The sequence below is a fragment of the Hemicordylus capensis genome, chromosome 2, assembly GCF_027244095.1.
Source record: "Hemicordylus capensis ecotype Gifberg chromosome 2, rHemCap1.1.pri, whole genome shotgun sequence".
In the NCBI taxonomy this organism is placed as follows: Eukaryota; Metazoa; Chordata; class Lepidosauria; order Squamata; family Cordylidae; genus Hemicordylus; species Hemicordylus capensis.
Genome location: NC_069658.1, coordinates 203,336,545 through 203,355,148, shown reverse-complemented (window position 1 = coordinate 203,355,148; position 18,604 = coordinate 203,336,545). Strand labels below are relative to the sequence as shown.

General features: G+C 45.9%; 1 long non-coding RNA gene across 1 annotated transcript in view; it reads left to right on the top strand.

Moving 5' to 3' along the window:
• LOC128345795 (uncharacterized) overlaps nucleotides 1–18,604 on the top strand; it is a 97,560-nt gene that overhangs the window by 68,190 nt on the left and 10,766 nt on the right. The window contains exon 3 of the long non-coding RNA XR_008316649.1: nucleotides 16,175–16,289. This is a non-coding gene — a long non-coding RNA (uncharacterized LOC128345795). The remainder of the gene's footprint in view (nucleotides 1–16,174; nucleotides 16,290–18,604) is intronic.

Sequence of the window (18,604 nt, the reverse complement as noted above, 5' to 3'; positions counted from 1 at the left end):
AGACTGGGTGGATGAATCCTGCATGCTGCTTGCTGCTGATCTGGATTGCAATGCCACTGTCTGTGTAGTAAAGGGTAAAGTGTGCCGTCAAGTCAATTCCGATTCCTGGCGCCCAAAGTGCCCTGTGGTTTTCTTTTGGTAGAATACAGGAGGGGTTGACCATTGCCTCCTTGCGCGCAGTATAAGATGAGGATGCCTTTCAACATCTTCCTATATCGCTGCTGCCTGATATAGTACCAGCGGGGATTTGAACCGGCAACCTTCTGCTTTTTAGTCAAGCATTTTGATGTAAATGGGAGATCAGGAGCAGGGTGAGGAGGAAGAAAGGATTGTGTAACTTCACCCCACATGCTCAGTCTCTTTTTAGTCACCACAGTACTGGGCTAGCTGAGAGGACAAAGAAGAAATACACTGGCTAACGCTGCACTAGTGCAAGGAACAAAGATGCACACACACATGCAAGAAGGTCACTTGGCTGAGCAGCAGGTGCTCAAAGTTGCTCCGTCTCTTGCACTCTCCGGGCCGCTTTGGTAAGCATTGTGTTTGCACAGCAAGGATAGTGGATAGTTTTGCATTATTCTTTGCCAGAGTGTAGGGAAGCCACAAGCGGCCCTGCTTCAGCTCTCACGCCCCTTTTAAGGCAGGGAGAGCCACTCCCAGCCTCGCTGCAAACACGGAATATGATTGAAAACGGGGCCAGAATATGCTTGAAAATATGCCGGCTGGAATATGCTTGAAAACAGGGCACGTGGCTCCATTTGCGAGTGCACCATACCCCCTGTGTCTGATGACAGATGCGGGGGGCGTGGCTGAGGCACGAGCCACAGCCCCTGAGTGTGGCAGCCCAGGTTATTTGGATCTGTTTGTGCAAAGGTGACTTTGCCCCGATTCTCTGCAACGTATATGTACCGAGGAAGAGCTTCCAAAGCAGGAATGCAAGTGCACCACCTGATTACATCAGTGGAATGCAAGCTCCTGACTCAGTCAGCAGAACTAGTGAAGAGCTCAGCATTCGTCTGGATGCCAGCTGCTGCCTTCTTCTCTCGAGTCCTATACTTCTGGTCCAGTCAGATGTGTCTAGCTTTCAAGAAAGGTTCGTCAGAACAGCAATTTGAGGGGCAGGGGGCAGGCCTGAGAAAAATGTTGCAAGACTCATTACATATTAAATCATGCAAGACTCATTACAAAAATGCAAGACTCACTACATTATTAAATCAAGAAGCAATACAATGACTAGGCCATGATGCCAGCTGAATTCAGAGAAACCCAGAAGTACACAGGTGTCTCCTGGCAAGACATCATGCTACTGAGGAAGTCCTTCTGCTCTCTTTGGGGGCACTTGACGACAGATGGGGATCTGCAATCCTGTGGGGATCTGCAATCCCAGCTTGCCAGCCTCGGCCCTCACGCCCATGCTATGGGCCAGCAGACCTGCAGGAAGTGTCTTTTCCATTGCTGGAAGCTTTTAACGAAGCACCTAGATAGCCTTGTTGATTTCATCTGCTAATTCCTGTTGTCCCAGCTGAAGCTAAACCTGGCTACATGACAATTGCCTCTGTAGGGTTGCCAACCTTTCCAGGATTGGCCTGGAGTCTCCAGGAGCAGGCATCAGTCTCCAGGGTGCTTTCCAGATTACACACTCTTCAGCAGTAAAATGCTTCAGCTTGGCAGGATTGTTTAGAAAACATAGCTTGTATAATCCTCCTCCAATGGGAAAATACAGCTATTTGTTTGCGACACGAATGCAACACTGTAGGACTAAAACACAAGGATAAAATCCGAAAGAAGGCATCAAAAATGTGAACGGCACCTTTTGGACAGCGCAGGGACTGAGATGTCAAAACACAGGCAGTACGGAAGCACATTTAATGGATACATAGTGACACTGTTGTAGAGTGTAATCTAGAAAGCACCCAGGAGGCTTTACACACAGGACTTCTACCCCAAATCTCCTTCGGAAGAGAGAGTGTGCGTTCACACACCAGCCAAACTTACCCCGAAGTCCCTTTGAGGTCCTTGGACCCACTCCACACACAAATCGGGCTTTGTCTTGCAAATCCTATCTTATCTCGAGTTATTTCTAGGTTTTTAAAATGCTGGTTTTAAGCTACTTTTTATGAAAACACTAAAGCAAATAGGGAGAGGCACTGCCGTAGAATCATTAGCATCAGGGTGGATAAAAATCAATGATTTTTTTAAAAAAATCCAAAAAATCGGATTTTTTTGATTTAAATCAGATTTTTTAAAATAAAATGCTTTTTGAGGAAAATATATTACCATCCAAAGGTTATTCCATCATGAAATAAAGATTAGTTTTTTAATTATGTAGAATAAGGCTGTATATGTTTAATTTTTTTGGTAAATAAATTCCATTAATCCATTCACAATGTCATGCTCTTCCAGAGGTTTTTGTAAGATTATTGGGCAGTTTCTCTGCCTACAAGATATTATCACAGATGCTTGGTTTACTTTTGCAGTTCTCAAAACGGAATTTGACTCAGCAGAGATCACATGCCTCTTCTTCACAGCAAAAACGTTATGACATGAACAGAGTTGAGAAAAAGACCTTAATCCTATTGTTCTACAAACCTATGAATACAGAACCAACCCCTTCAGTGCTAAGTTTCAAGAAGTTCAGTGAAATAGAATAGAAACAATATTTTTCTGATTGTTTGGAGTGGAATAGATCTGCACAAGAAGAAAGTGAAACTAAGTGTGAGGAGGGAGGGGCAAGCAGACAAGCAGTACAAAATGAAAGTGAAACTTTCTGAGCACAATACTGCATAGCCACAGACAGACAAGTCTTTGGATCTTTTTGTGTGTATGACCTGAGGTTTATCACATTCTTTCCTTGGAGGAAAAAACCTATAATGGCAGCAGGCCGTAAAAGAGACCCAGTTTGGCAATATTTTAATGAAGTTCCTTTACCTATCGGTAAGGCAGGCATGCGTGCAAAATGCAAACACTGCAACAAAGAAATGCAAGGCCTGGTGGCCCGAATGAGGCAACATCATGAGAAGTGCTGTGATGAAGATGACCAAAGAAACACATTTGAACAGGCAGGATCTTCAGGTTGGTAAACATTTTTATTGAATCATATAATATTTCTAAAGACTGCCTTGAACTGTCATGTTTGAGCAAAATTATATTTCTTATTATCACTGCATGTTACTGTCATTTGGTACAGTTATGAAGAAAAGCAAATATTCCTTTTGGGGCAGTGCTGTGTACAATAAGCAGAAATTGTATAAACAATAAAATAACAGCATTGACTTTTTTGTTTAGGGGAATTCATGGATTCTGGAAACTATCCACCTTCAAGATCACCATCCTCCTGTTCTACAGTTTCAGAGTTATCCATCCAGGATAGTGCTTCATTAGCATCATCATCAGACACCCACAGCCACATATCACTATCACCTAAAAGAAAGAAAAAATCCTTCCCTCCTGGAACCACCATAGATAAGTTTGTGATAAAAACTAGCAGATTAGAAAAAGAGTTAATTGATGAAAAAATTGCCCAGTTTGTTTATGCAACGAACTCTTCTTTCCGTCTGACTGAGAACCCACATTTCATTAATATGGTTCAGTCACTGAGACCAGGATACAGTCCACCCAGCAGAGCAGATGTTGCAGGGAAACTGCTGGATAAAGTGCAGGGTGGATTTGATTTAAATCAAACTGATTTAATTCACGATTTAAATCACTTTTTAAATCACTAGTCAGTAAGGCTTGATTTAAATCATAGTTTTCTACATAAAGACTAATTCTTGCTGGTATAACTTTAATATGCAAGTAGATGAAGATTTTTAGAATAACAACTTTTCATATTAGTTTTTTTATCCCCAGTTTAATAGGTTAATCATTCATATTTGGACAACTTTTCTGTTGTACTTAGGAAGGAGAAAAATAATCATTACCTTAATAATAACAATTTAAATAGATTTATTCAACTGAAACAATAACATTACAGCATATGTTATTTGCTTAAACAAACATCCATGTTTGTTAACTAATTTGGCTAAACAAAATATATATATTTTAAGAAACTTAGACTGTCAGCCCAGCCTACACATGAAAAACTTAAATACTGTCCTCTGTAGCTCACTCGTCATCTTCATCTTCTTCTTTGTTCATAATCTGGAAAAGAAAAACAAGCTTTCCTGCTTTATCGGGTCCCAAACGATTTCTCAATTTAGAATGAATGAGTCCAGAGGAAGAGAATATTCTTTCAACGCCTGCAGAAGAAGCTACTGCTGTTAAAAGTGAAATCATTACTTGAACAGTCTCTAAATCCAAGTGCTTAAGTGACTTCCACCAGTTCACTGGTGTGACTTTCTTTAAAATATCTTCAGCAAACATATATTTCTTGAATGGTTCCCCCTTAGCTTTGAAGTTTATTATAGTTGGCATTACAGATGGATGACTGCTGGATACCCATGTCATAGCTAACTCCTCTTCCTCAGCTCTTAAGTTTTGACCCTGGTACTGGATATTGACAATATTTGCCAAAAAATGAGCTGGAGACAGTACTTGTCCCATTCGTTTTTTTAATGCTTGTAATTTAATTCTGTCCACGTGTAGTTCTGTTTTTAAGTGTTCACTCAGTTCCTTCCAAATTTCAACAGCATCAGCAATAAAACAGCTATTTTTCTGTATTTTGTTTAAAGATTCAGAGATGGGTTTCAGGATGCTCAGCATATGTTCAACATTTCTCTTAAGCCCAATGTTGAGGATTTTGGCCGTGACAGTGCCATCTATTTTATCTCGATTTTGTTCACAAACTGTCATCAGAATAGGCCAGTTCTTGATATACTGCTCAAAACAGTCCACCACAGAGTTCCATCTAACATCTTGTGGGAGCGTTAGCTTGGTTCCACCCATCCTTTTCAGAGCTGCTGCAGCAAAGTGATTGTTACGGAAGTATTTAGCAATTTCAACAACATTAGTCTTTATTTCTGGAACACTTAAGTCTTTGGCTAAGAGGTGCAGCAAATGAGCACTGCAACCATATGTTATTAGCTTTGTATTCCCTTCCTGCTCTTCTAAATTTCTTCTCATCTTGGATACATTTGCAGCATTGTCTGTGACCAAACTGCGTACTAGACATTTGAATTTTTGTTCACATGTTATTATAGCTTTTACTGCCACTTCTTGTAAGTATTCTGCTGTGTGTGCATTTCCTGACGTATCAATTGTTTGTGCAAGGAAGACTTTCCCTTCTTCTGTTGTTATACAAGCACATACAATAGGATCATTGTGGACATTACTCCACCCATCAATACTTAGGTTAACAATTCTACCCTCCAGAGCTGTTGCACATTGCTCCATTTCTCTGTCATACACTTTATGATAAGAGGGATATTCTCTTTACAAATGCAGATGTAGGTCTTTAGTAATATCTCCCCCCCCCCGCCCGCCAATTGGCAAGAAGGAAAACACAGAGGCATGCCATGTGAACTTGCATCAAACGCAAACCCAAGAGCAGAGGGGAGGGGCTGCTTCCTTCAATGCCACGAGTGTAATTCGAAGTGGCTTCGCTCAATATCTATCCCACAGCATGAAGCCATGTGTGAATAACTCCCAGGTGAATGCTGAAGGCAATCCTGGAGATTTTAGTGGCCTGATATGGTGAAAAATATTGGGAGGGAAATTCTCTAATAGCTTCAGTCAGAGATGGTAACCCCAGTCTCAAGCTGTTTCTTATTCTTTTAGAAAGGTGGAACAAATGTATTGATACATGATGTATGGATCAATTAAAACCCAAGCCTGCAATTCCAGGAAGAGGAAGTGTATATGTACATATATTTAACACAGAGAGATAAATATAGGGACAATGAATGTCAAAAGTGAAAAAAACCTCCAACCTTATAAGCATGCTGGTAAGTTCAACGATAGGGCAGTTCAAAAGACCAGTATTTGGATAGGAGACACATCCTACCTAAGTCCAGGAGCTGTGTGCACTCCATTTTTGATTGTGTGTGAGTGATAGGAGGCAGGGAACTTGATCGTTTGTTAAGCCTCAGCTGGGAAGGACAGTTTTTCCTCCTACGTTGTTCTGAAGCTGGGGATGGAATCTGGGTAGGGTGTGCTTATCCTGCCTAGCTGGGGCTTGACAGACGATCAAGCTCCCTGCCTCCTACCTTGTTTTACACTCACACACAGTCACAAAACAGGAGCATGCACAGCTCCCAAGCTTGGATAGGATGCATCTCCTGCCCAAGTACCCATCATGCGAATTGCTGTTATATGTCTTCAAAGAATGGTTCCACCACATCTAGCCACATATTGGTGCCCTGACCAACAAGATGGTTATCTGGCTGGCTACATGGGAATCCCTTCTAAAGAAGTGTCTCAGGCAAGATATCCTTCTGCCTTGTGGACAGGAAACAAGAGCAAGCCTGTCTGCCTTGTCTATTTCTCCCCTCACTCCCTTTACAACAAAATGGGGACATCTATGTGCCCATGTCCCTCAGGTGGGCTTATGTTGGTAGTTCTGCACCCCCAAGCAGTGGGGCAGTGAGCGTAGGTGTGTGCTGGCCACAGCAGCTGCCCACTGGGGGGCAGTCAAAGTGATCTCTTGTACACTATGCCCTTGCTAGAAACATGCCAGTTTCAAAGAAGAGTAGTTGCTCTGCTCCATAACTCCAGGAAGATGGGGGAACAGACCCTCCAAGCAGGCTGGCATATTTGTTACAGTCGGGAACAAAGTACTCAAGTAACACTGTGTTGTGGGACTGGGTTGTTTGGGACTGCTCTCGACACACGTGGAGGCCCGAACTGGGCCAGCTACTCTGGAGGAGGCCAGTGGGGTGGAGTTGGGGAGCCACCACTGCCGCTGCCCATTTGAGTCAGTAGCCCTGACTCCCAAACTGTTCCAGTTCAAACTTGGACCAGCACCTGCTTTTGTGGGGCCAGGTCGGTTCAAGCCCAGATTACCTGAACCAACCTGGTTCAAGTAAAGCTGGGGTTCGAATCAAACTGGTTCGCACACGCACACCTCTACTGTGTGGGCTGAAACAAAGAAATTCACTAGATGTTTCTAAAGAAAGAAAAGTGCTTTATTTGAAGGAACAGATTAGCAGCAGCCTCTTGGCAAACCTCAAAGGGAACAGCATCCAACAGGGATGATTTGGAACAAGTAGATGTGCACATAAAACGATAACCCGTGTGGGTTGAGAAGTTTATGGTTAGGGGGGTTGCAAACTTGTGTCAGGGTTTCCAGCTCCTCTCATGTGCATTCGATACTTGGAGCAAAGCAAGGTGGGCTGCAGCAATGCCTGCTCAAGGGCATCTACCTGTGGTGAAGCACAGAGACGGGCATGGAGTGGTGAGCCTATGTGGTGGAGAAGGATGGGGCGGGGTTTACTCGCCCTCCCCTCCGCTCTGCTGTTCAGAAGCAGTGGCTTGTGCATGGGCATCACCTCCAGTCTCCTTTGCCGCTGCACAGCCCAAGCATGAGTGTGAGTGCACAGCACTCCCTTGCACAGTGCCTTTCTTATTGCGAGGGGAAGAGTGGGTGGGGGCGGTGCGTTTCTGTGCACGCACCCAGATCTTCTTGCAACCTGGCTCCTGTTTTGGGATGGTGTGTGACGGAAAAACCTTGTCTTTCTTGGGGCCTTGTGTGGTGGCTGCTATGGAGCTGCACCAGAAGGCCCTTCTCCTGGTCCCTGGGAACCTGGAGTGTCTGCTGTTGTGGAGATGGTGCAGAGGCCATGCGCTCTGCACATGTGGAGGTACTAGCTTGCTGCCGAGACCCACCTGTGGGGCTGCCTCCTGATGGGGGAGGTCTTAAGGGTGTTTTGGGCGTGGATAGTAAACGCCCACTTTGCAGAACCCTGAACATCCCTTAAGGTGGGGCAGGGGGTGTCCTGGCCTGTGGGTGCTCTTGCATAGGAGCAAAGAACTGTGCCTGTGCACCTTGAGAATCTGTAGTGGCTTGGGAATGGCCCAGAGGTGTGGGCAGTTAGGGCCCTGGCATCCGCAGCTGAGGTTGGTAGAGCGGCTGTTATTGAGGGGGAAAGAGTGGTGGCTGGCTGGCAATTCTAGATATAGAATCAGCCATGCAATCAAGGTAGGTGTGCCACTCAAACATCCTCTCAAACACCACTCCATAGCCCCCACCACTTTTGGTGGCCTGTGAGCCCTCAGCAAGCTGCGTGATAAATTCCTTGGCAAGCTGGAGATGGTCAACACGCCTCCTGTTGCGTAGCTGGGCCATGTGCTCCACGTTGGTCAGTCGTGTGTATGGAGCATGTTCTGGCTGTCCCACAAGCATGGCAGGTCTTGTGGGTACTTCTTTCGGAGGTAGTGGCTGCCCAGTGCTGGTCTACTTTTCAGGGCTGAAATTCTAGATGAGGTTACAGGGTGTACCTTGGTGCTGTGCACATGCAGGGGAATGTAAGCTGCAGAGCCTGGCACAGCAGGCTGCATATCGAGGATGTGTGTGGGGTTATTAGAAGCTTGGCGTTGCCTCCCTTTCCCCCCATGGACTGCATGTACATGAGATTTTTGAATGTGCCGCTGTCTGGGTCTATGTGGACAGATTTCTATGGGAGTGTAGGGGCACACTATCCCACCCCCATAGGGCGGGCAGGCAAGCATTGCTGCGTTATGTGGAAGGCTGTGCCTTCCCGCGTAATCAGCAACATGTGTTTCTGGCCCCCCACTGCCATCCATTTAGATGTTGCACGTGCTTTCCCCCACTGCCATCCTTCTATATTTAGAATGTGCTTTCCTGGAGGGAAAAGAATGTACCCCACAAACCCACCCCCACCCCAGACCTGCACCGCACCCCCAAATTACCAACAAAGCGACGGGAGAAGCACATATATACCACTACCAGTTATAAGCAGCACCCCACTAGTCCCCCCCCCACCATTCTACTCGCCTCCCCTTGGCAGGAGACATGATCACTCACCTGGTTGTTCCTCCAGTGTGCGATGTGGCTCCCCCCGCATTATGATGGCAGGAATGCACACCTTTCCCTCCCACCTGATGGGCTGGCAGTCCCCTGGTGGCTGTGGCGGCCCCCACACTGGAAACCAATCGGGCATCACGACAGAAATGTCACAAAATGACCACTGTGAAATGGCCACCCAGCACTTTAATGGCTCAAACCATTCAAGTTGATTCAAATCTGCTCAATTTGAACTGGGCTCAGTTCAAACTTGGACCTGTCGAACCAAGTCGGTTCAACATCGAGCCCAGTCCGAATCAAGCCAGCTTGCACACCTCTACCCTGGGCCAGTGACTCTCTCTCTCAGCCTAACCTACTTCAAAGGTTTGTTGTGCGGAAAAAAGTGGGGCAGGGAACCATGTATGCCTCTGACTTCCTAAAGGAAATGTGGCATGTCAATAAATAAAGAAACCTGCTTTTGTGTTGCTGACAAATAGGGGAAGAGGCCTCCTTTCAATTCTTGAAACCGTTTTACAAGGCTTTCTCAGTTTGTAGACAGCATCATTATGGACCATTCTTGAAAAGCAACCATTACAGTTAAACAACTTGTTTATATTTATACTCACTCAGGAGATGGTCAGCTGCACCATCAGAACAACAAAAGCTGAAATACATCGTTTTTTCCAAAGTACAACCACTTCTTTTCACTCATTTTCAACTGAGATTTATAGACTATGCAGTTAAACTTCTTTCTACCTGCTCCATTGCTTTTCATCTCTCCCTTCTCCCCACTGCCACTGGGAATGTTCAGATCAATAAATGGCACCTTTTTAAAATCAAAACCTGTAATAACTGGCAAGGTACTGTAAGCTTAGTCTACTCTGAAGATCAAGGTGAGCTCTTCCTCCTCCCTGCATCATCACCAAGAGTGAAACATGCTTGGGTCTGAGCTAAGCTGACAGTATGCTTGAAAGAGGATAGAACAGGCTCCAGTCTCTCCTTGTTATGTATACAAGCAGTAGCAAGAACATGAAGCTATAGTGTCAGGAAGAAATCAAGTGAACAGGAACCAGAAAAAATACAGGCACAAGATTTATAGATCTGATGGTGAGGGTACTTCTGATGGTGTGCCCCACCCCCCACCTGCCTTTTCTCTTCAAGTGGCTCAATAGTTATTATACACTAACTTTGGTTATTTTTAAAATGATTATTAGTATTAGCATTACATATTTATTTGTGATATAAATATTACATATCATATTACCATTTTTCAATACTATTGTTTTCAATTGGGTTTACGCAGCAAAATTAGAAAACGGTAGGGATGTACAAACAGGTTCGACGTTGAACATGTTCTGCGTCAAACCTGTTCAGTTCAACAGTTCAGTGTTGAACCGAACCACCCCCTGTTCAGTCTGACTCTGGACCGAACCCCCCCACCCCAGCCATTCGGGGGGGTTCGTGATTTTTTAAAAAGTTCCTTCCTCCGGGGGAGTTGCTCGAGGCCATGGTGGTGGGGATCTGCAGAGGTGTCCCCCCCCCCCCCCGTTGCCAGCCTCCCTTACTGGCCAAACCGGCCTGTTTGTCTGGCTCTTTGGTCCATTTGGCATGACTCTTCGGTCATGCCAGGCCACGTAGAGGCCAATTGCGCAGGCACAGTGGCTTCCAAAATGTCCACCACGCTGTAGGGGGGAGGCCCGAATGGGCTAAAGAGATGGCCAAACAGGTTGGCAAGCAAGGGAGGCTGGTGGGGGAAGGGGAGACCTCCACGGACCTCCACCACCACCTCGAGCAACTCCCCTGGAGGGGGTAAGTTAAAAAAATTTCAATTTTTTAAAAAATAAACCGCATATCACGAATCCTCCCCCCTCAACTGAACCAAACCGGCGGGGTGGGGATGGGGTGTTCAAGGGGGTGCCAGACACCGAACTGGCCTGGTCCTGTTTGGACTCGAACCGGACCAGCTGGTTCCGTGCACACCCCTAGAAAATGGTTCTTTCTCTTAAAAGGGTTCACAGTCTAAAAATAAACACAAGGGAAACACCAGCAAAAGCCATTGAGAGGGCTGTGACACTGGGCTGACTAAGGAAAGTTGCTCTCCCCCTCAATATAAGTGAGCCAATGCTTTCAAAGGTACCTCTTGGAGCAGTTAGCAGGGACTATATTTATGTGTTATATCACTATTATCAAGCCCCAGCATACATTCCTACCTAAAGCAAGTGTGCCACAGTTGGTAGAATCATCTGGGGGGCTGTAGCACACCTACAGAGCCTAGCTATAGCATAGGAACACAGAAAGCTGCCTTATACCAAGTCAGACTGTTGGCCCATCTAGCTCAGTTCTGTCGAGATTGACTGGCAGCAGCTCTCCAAGGTTCCAAGCAGGAGTCTCTCCCAGCCCTAGCTGGAGATGCCAGAGATTGAATCTGGGACCTTCTGCATGCAAAGCAGATGGGGAGGCCCTTTTCTGAGGCAAGGTGAGGCAGTTGCCTCAAGTGGCAGATTATTGAGGCACCAATAGGGCAACAAGATGCCTCCCACCTTTTGCCATTGGAAGAGCACTTTGGGACTGACCTGACCATTGCAAGCTTTGCAAGGAAAGCCTCTCCTCACATTCCTTGCAAGTTTTTCAAGAAGCAGAAGGAGAGAAGAGGAGGTTGTTGCAAACTTTCCCTTCTCCCTGCCCTCTGTGCACTTTTCAAAAGTTGGTTTTGAAATGGGACTGGCCTCCCTCAGGGGCATGGGGGCAAGGCTACATTTTGCACGGAAATACCTTGGGCTGCCCCTGAAAGCAGAAGCTCCACCAATGAGTTATGGCCCCATCCTCTTCCGGACAGCTGCACAATGTTGGCCCTCCTACAGATGTTAGACTACAAATCCCATCATCCCTGACTGCCACTGCAGCTGGGGATGATAGAAGTTGCAGTATAAGGGTCAAAGTTGTGCCGCCCTACTCTACAGCTTACCATCTGCCTGATTTTCCTGGTTAGAGCCGTTCTCCAGTCTAGAGGCCACCCACCCCCACCCCACAAAGCACTGTATACTGTTACACTCCTCACTTCTACATTGTCTAACTTGTAGGGGTGCACATGAATTGTTTATTGCTATTCAATTCACTAGTCAATTGAATAGCAAAAAACCATACCAATTTGTTGAACCAGCCATCCAGCCACAGCCAGCCAGTATGATGAACTGGAAATTCATGGAAAATTCATATATTACCCCCATAGGAAATAAGGGAAACTTGAATCACCCCATTGTTCCCAACAGGAAGACCCTAGGGTCACCAAAGCTTGGGTGGCAGGGCATGACCCAACCTTCCTTTCACCCAACCCACAAAGCAATCCAGCAATTTTTAATGAATCTTTGAATTTTATCTGGGTCAGTAGGTTGATGACCCAGATAAAATTCAAAAATTCATTTTAAAAAAACCACCACCTGATTTTCCGATTGCTTCTTGGGCTGGGTGGTGACCCAACCCACCTACTACCCAACCCACAAAGCAATTGGGCGATTTTTAATGATTTTTAAAATTTTTATCGATGTCATTGACCTACTGACATAGATAAAATTCAAAAATTCATTACAAATTGCCTGATTGCTATGTGGGTTGGGTGGTATGTAGGTAAGGCATGCCCTACCACCCAACCCACTTTGATGTCTTAGGGCCTACCCATGGGGAATACTTGGGTGATTCGAGTTCCCCATTGTTCCCTATGGGCTAAGCACACATTTTGCACCTCTGCCTACTAGGGTCTTAAAAAAAACAAACCAACACTGTAGAACAGAAGCACACACAGTCCCTCCTTCCCAACACAGAACAGAACACCACATTTTGCCAAACACACACAGTCCAAAGATGGCCAAAAAAGAACCACTGGCCCAGAATCACTGACCCCATGCCAGCCACAGCATCCACGCTGCAGTAGCATCACTGGCACAAGTTGCTCTCTCTTACACAATTATGACTCCGTCCTCACTTGCAACAATTGCAACAAAAGAGCAGCAGCCTTAGCAGCCAGCAAGCGTAGCCATAAGCTCAACTACAACAATGTCTCTTCAGCCACATTTTGACTGAGTACACCTTAATGCAGACTGCAGAGCAGAACAGAGCAGCCAATGAAACACAAGTTAATCTCAGGGCCAGACATGGAGCTCATCTTATAGCAATCACCAGAAGATATGAGAGAGAGAGAGAGAGGAGCTGCTGCTGTCCATTTCTTACCACAACACCACCATCTCACAAGCAGACCAAAGCACAACTCAAGGCAGGCAGGCAGGCAGGAAATACCTGCCTGTGTCTGGATAACACCATGGCCTCAGATTGGTCCTGGGCCCGGCTGACAGCCTGACACATGGGTCAGGGTCATCAGTCCATATCTCGTCATCGGCCATGGCGGTGTTGGTGGCGTGTGTGTCTGTGTTGAATGGAGTGATTCAACCTGCCTTGGGTTAAAGAACAACACTGCAGAACAGAAGTGCACACAGCCCCTCCCCACACAAAACAGCACATTTTGCTAAACACACAGTCCAAAGATGGCCAAAAAAAGCATAACTGACTGAGAATCCACTGCCAGGCAGCCACCGTGTGCCTGTGCTGCAGTAACATCACAAGTTGCTCTCTCACACAGAAATATGACTCCTTACAACAGCTGCCACAACAGCACCCTTAGTAGCCAGCAACTAAGCTCAACTAGAACAACCTCTTCAGCCACATTTTGACTGAGTGAGTAGACCTTGCAATGCAGATTGCAGACTGTAGAGCAGACCAGAGCAGTGAGTGAAACACAAGTCACTCTTAAGGCCAGACATAGAGAATGGAGATCATCTTTTGCCATGAGAATAAGTCTAACTTCTCCTCCAACATAAGCGTACATCCCTGCCTGCCTGCCTGCATATGGATAACACACCATGGACTCAGATTGATGCTGGGCCCCAGCTTACAGCCTGACACTGGGTCAGGGCACCAGTCCATATCTCATCATCAGTCATGGCATGCAGCGGTGTGCATGTGTGTCTGCGTGCATCAGCCGCACTAATGGGCAGACTGCGACATATCTGCGGCTGGCCACAATGGCCAAGATGAGGTGAGCTGCCAGTAGTATTGCAGTGGGTGGAGGTGACCATGAGTCACTCACCCTCCATGGCCAGCTCTCAATGGCCCAGCAAGAGGAAGTTGGCCTTCAGGAAGAGCAGCTGCTCCACCATCTCAGCATCTAAGTGTGAGCAATGGGATGTCACCATGCCTCCGGCCATGGGGAACATCCTCTCGCTCTGGATGCTGGTTGGCAGGCACAAGTAGAGCGGTGTCTTCGGCTGGAGTCTGCCAGGTGTCGCTCTTGGAGAGTGACACCTCACTCTTGGGCTAAGCAGACACCAGGACTCAACAGCTGGGGGAGGGTAGGTGGGCACTAGTCAGGCACCTACCCACCCAATCAAAACAAACAAACAAAAACTGAAAAAAGGTACAGAGGGAGCCTGGCAGGCTGGGCACCAGACACCAGTCAAAAAACCCAAAAATGCATTCAGACAGCAAAGGTGACAGCAGGGCTGCAAAATTAAAGCAGTTAAAATTCACATCCACAGCACACCCCAGTTATTAAGAAAAAACAGACAAGGGAAAAAATTCCAAGCAGCACCCAGTTAAAGATAAAGGTACTACTGGTATAATTTGAATAAAATGGAGGGGGGGGTGTCACAGCACCCCAGTTATTAAAGGGGATTGGCTACAAGTAATGGGAGGGAAAAGAAATAAAATCCAAATAGCATCCAGCAAAGCCTTTGGGCTGCTGTTACTATTTTAAAATACTTGTGGGTGGGGGGTGAGGGGACAGCATACACAGCAGCTCAGTAATTAAAGCCACTGGGTGTGGGGCTAGAAGCAAGAATAATGCAATAAAATTCCAATCAGCATCCAGTTAAAGTCACTGGTGCTTCTAGTAGTACCAGGAAGAAGAAGAAAAGTAGAAAAAAATAATAAAGCAGTAATAAAGCCTCTTTCTCTCTCTCCACTCACAGTGTGGGGGCCAGCCAAGCAGGCAGACCTGGACCACCATCACTCTGCTCAGTGCTGCTGCAGTCTCTCTCTGTCTCTCTGATCCAACTTTGTTCCTTTCCTGAGGCACAAAAGCAATGCCGCTCTCTGCCTCCAAGCAGCCCCTTATATACATTTTGAAACTCCCTCCTTTGGTTTCCTCCCTGCTCCCTCCCCTCCCCCAGCCAATGGGGGCATAGTTGTCCCTGTAAACACCTGATTTGAAAGACAACTAACCAGCCAAGAAGCAAGGAGATCTCAAGCCAATTGGAAGCCAGTGCCAGGAGACCAATCAGTGATCAAAACAGAGACGAAATGGCGTCTACTAAACGAATAGCTGGCAAATCGATCTGCATGAATTGGGAGTGATTCAATTCACAATCAAATCAGCCTCTTTATTCAAGGGGCAATTCAATTTGTGAATAAATCAGCGAATCACCCCCGATTCGTGGTGGATCAATTCACTAGCGAATTGATCTAAACACCCTTACTAACTTGTCCTTTTAACTTCAAAGAAACTATTTTGAGTAATTTTCCTCATGTCAGCAATTGTGTTTTAAAGAGTCTTTGATGAGGCTTGCAGAACATAGGTAGGGGAATATGAATGAATGAATGAATTTCTTTATTACGGCCAGAGGCCATCAGAATAAGTAAGGAAGTACATTCTTCCAGTAGTAGTTCCAGTTCAAAAATGTGGTGGGTGCTTCATATTCCCAAACAACTTTGCTGTTCATATTGACTTTGGCAGATGGCACAATCTGCCACTTTGATGGACACATGGCATCCACATTTCTTCATCTTGTAACCTGATAAATGACCCTGTTGGCAAGCTACTACTGACACAGAAGCAATTGTTTGTGATGTCTATATTTTTGTCACAAACTGCAGCTCTTTGTACAAAGTCAAAAACAACTTCACACCATTTTCCCTTTACTTTTCCTAGGCAATAGGCAGTACTCTGGCCACGTCACTATTGTGGATTGCCAGCTTTGAAGGCTTCTGACCTTTCAGTCTTGTATATAATATTCTGAAAAGGTTGTGATCTTTTTAACCACTTCTCAATCCTGTTTATTGGATTTTGAAAGTGTTTACAAAATGAACAGATAGGAGAAAATGGGATTGTCATTCAACATAAGCAATATAGTATGTTTAAATGAGCAAATAACTCATTGTCATGCACTTTAATTAAGAGTTGACTCTGCGTACGGTACTATGACTTGATTGTGTGTTTCTTAACCACAGGAAAATATGCTTCTCTAAAGTGTATTGTATCATAATGGATAAAGTGATTGGAAAGAAAGGAGGGAGAGGAAATGGAAAAATACATGGAAGATTGGTACCTATGGTGAAAAGACTGGTAAGATTACAATAAGTATTCTGAGGGTTTCACTAGGGGAGAGTTGCTATATATATATATATATATATATATATATATATATATATATATATATATATATATATATATATAGTGGGTGGTTATAATGCTTGCATCACACTGGTGCTGCGATGAAATGTTCAAAGAGTAAGAATTGACCGTAGATATCTATTGCATAAAATCAAGATGCTTACAATGAAATGCAGAGGTCCAAGAGATTGTTTCAACTATCGCCTACACAAGTGTTTCCCAACCAGGATTTCAGACAGAGGGTTTCCCCAGTCCTATCTGGAGAGGCCAAGGCTTGAACCGGAGACCTTCTGTTGGTCTCAGAGGCTCTTCCAGCGAGCTACAGCAGCACCCTCTTCTTCCCTAAGAGTGCCAGAAGAAGGTCCTGCTATGGATCCACTATGTCTTCCAGAAGCTAACTAATGTGCTCCCTGTGAGGGTGTGAAGGCTGGTAGTTTGCTTCCTGAACAGAACCCATTATTTCCATCCAATTCCTGAGAAAGCCAGCTTAATTGAAAAGGAACAGGTATATACACTTTGATATGGAATGAAGCAACTCCTTTGATATGGAATGAAGCAAGGTTGGCTCCGGGTTTTTGTCAGCCCTTGGCAAACTGCCCTCCTTAGGCCCCCTCCTACCTGGGTGGGTCCTAAGGGAGCTGGTCTCCCGCCACCATATGAAGACTCTGGGCACAGAGGTGGCCTCAGGAGTCAACAGTGGGCCCTACTGAGAGCCTTGGCAGCTGTCCAGCAAAGTGCTGGCCCTGGAAACAGGTGTACAAAGGTGAAGGCAGTGTGAGAGAGGCTCGCCTTGGTCAGAGGGACCTCAGAGGGACTGCATTCTGCATAGCCTCTACTCCCACCCCATAAACCTTTGTTTCAGCGACTCTGCTTGTCCCTGCTTGCCTACCAGTCAGGGGCGTAACTATAATAGGGCAAGGGGAGACAGTTGTCTGGGGGCCCACTGCCTGGGGGGGGCAGAGGCAAGTCACATGACTGACTCCCCCAGCCGCGCACCCTCCCGGGCTTCCTTCAGTTGTATTCATCCTCCAAAACTGATGTGAGTGTTAAGACCTGGAACTACCAGCACAGCATGTCTTTCTCTAGTACCATTAAATGACTTGCATCGTCCACAATCTACAAAACCTATATATATATATTACTATGCTTTTTGTTACCACTATTCAGCCTCATTTAAGATTTCTTTACTTCATGAGCTGAGCTTCAGTGAGTGGCGGGGAGCATTTTAAAATCTTGTCTCTGGGCCCACTCCAACCTTGCTATGCCCCTAATACCAGTGTGGTAGGTTCCATCCCTCCTTTCTTTTTACTATTGTACAATTAAAGTAGTTTTCACATTTCTCTGACACGAGTGATGGTAAACAGGAGACTCAAGAGGAGAACCTTTCCCTCCAATCCCTCTCCAGGGCGAATTACCCCCTTCTGAGGGTGGTTTGAGAGGGAGAGGCGGCCGCTGGGGCATTTCTAAGCTCTGCTGCAGATATGTAGTGGATAGAACATGCTCCGTTCTCCTTTTCCACTTCTGCACAAGAAGCCAGGCTGTGGATTATATGCCTGCAGTTTCTCATAGGTTTCCCACCCACACCCCTCACCCCAGATATCTGTATATTTCATATGGCTTACTTTGCGGCTGAATAGCTTGAGTCATTTGCATGGCCTATGCAGCTGTCCTGCGCAGCTGTGAGCCTTTTGTGATCATGTGTGTGTCCGACACGCTTTCAAATCAATAAGCGGGGGGGGGGGGCAGGGAGTTCACAAAGTGCAAGATGAAAAGGGAAAGAGGAGGAGGGAGAAGTGGCATTTTTATTTAGGAGAATAAGCCTGCTTGAAGCAATAGTTTTCAAACTTCTGCCCCCTTTCCACATAGGTTTGCTGCTGAGGAAACCCTGCACATGAAGGGAGATTCTTTCTGGGTGCCTTTGTAAGTGCTCACTCAAGTTGCCACAGAGTGCCATCCAGACCTCCTGAGCCTTCTCTTTGCTCTGCACAAACTGGGCCTGAGGGTCAAAAACTACATGTTCTGCTAAGAACCCCTGGTGGCGCAGTGGTAAAGAGCCCCTGGTGGCGCAGTGGTAAAACTGCCGCCCTGTAACCAGAAGGTTACAAGTTCGATCCTGACCAGGGGCTCAAGGTTGACTCAGCCTTCCATCCTTCCGAGGTCGGTAAAATGAGTACCCAGAATGTTGGGGGCAATATGCTACATCATTGTAAACCGCTTAGAGAGCTCCGGCTATAGAGCAGTATATAAATGTAAGTGCTATTGCTATT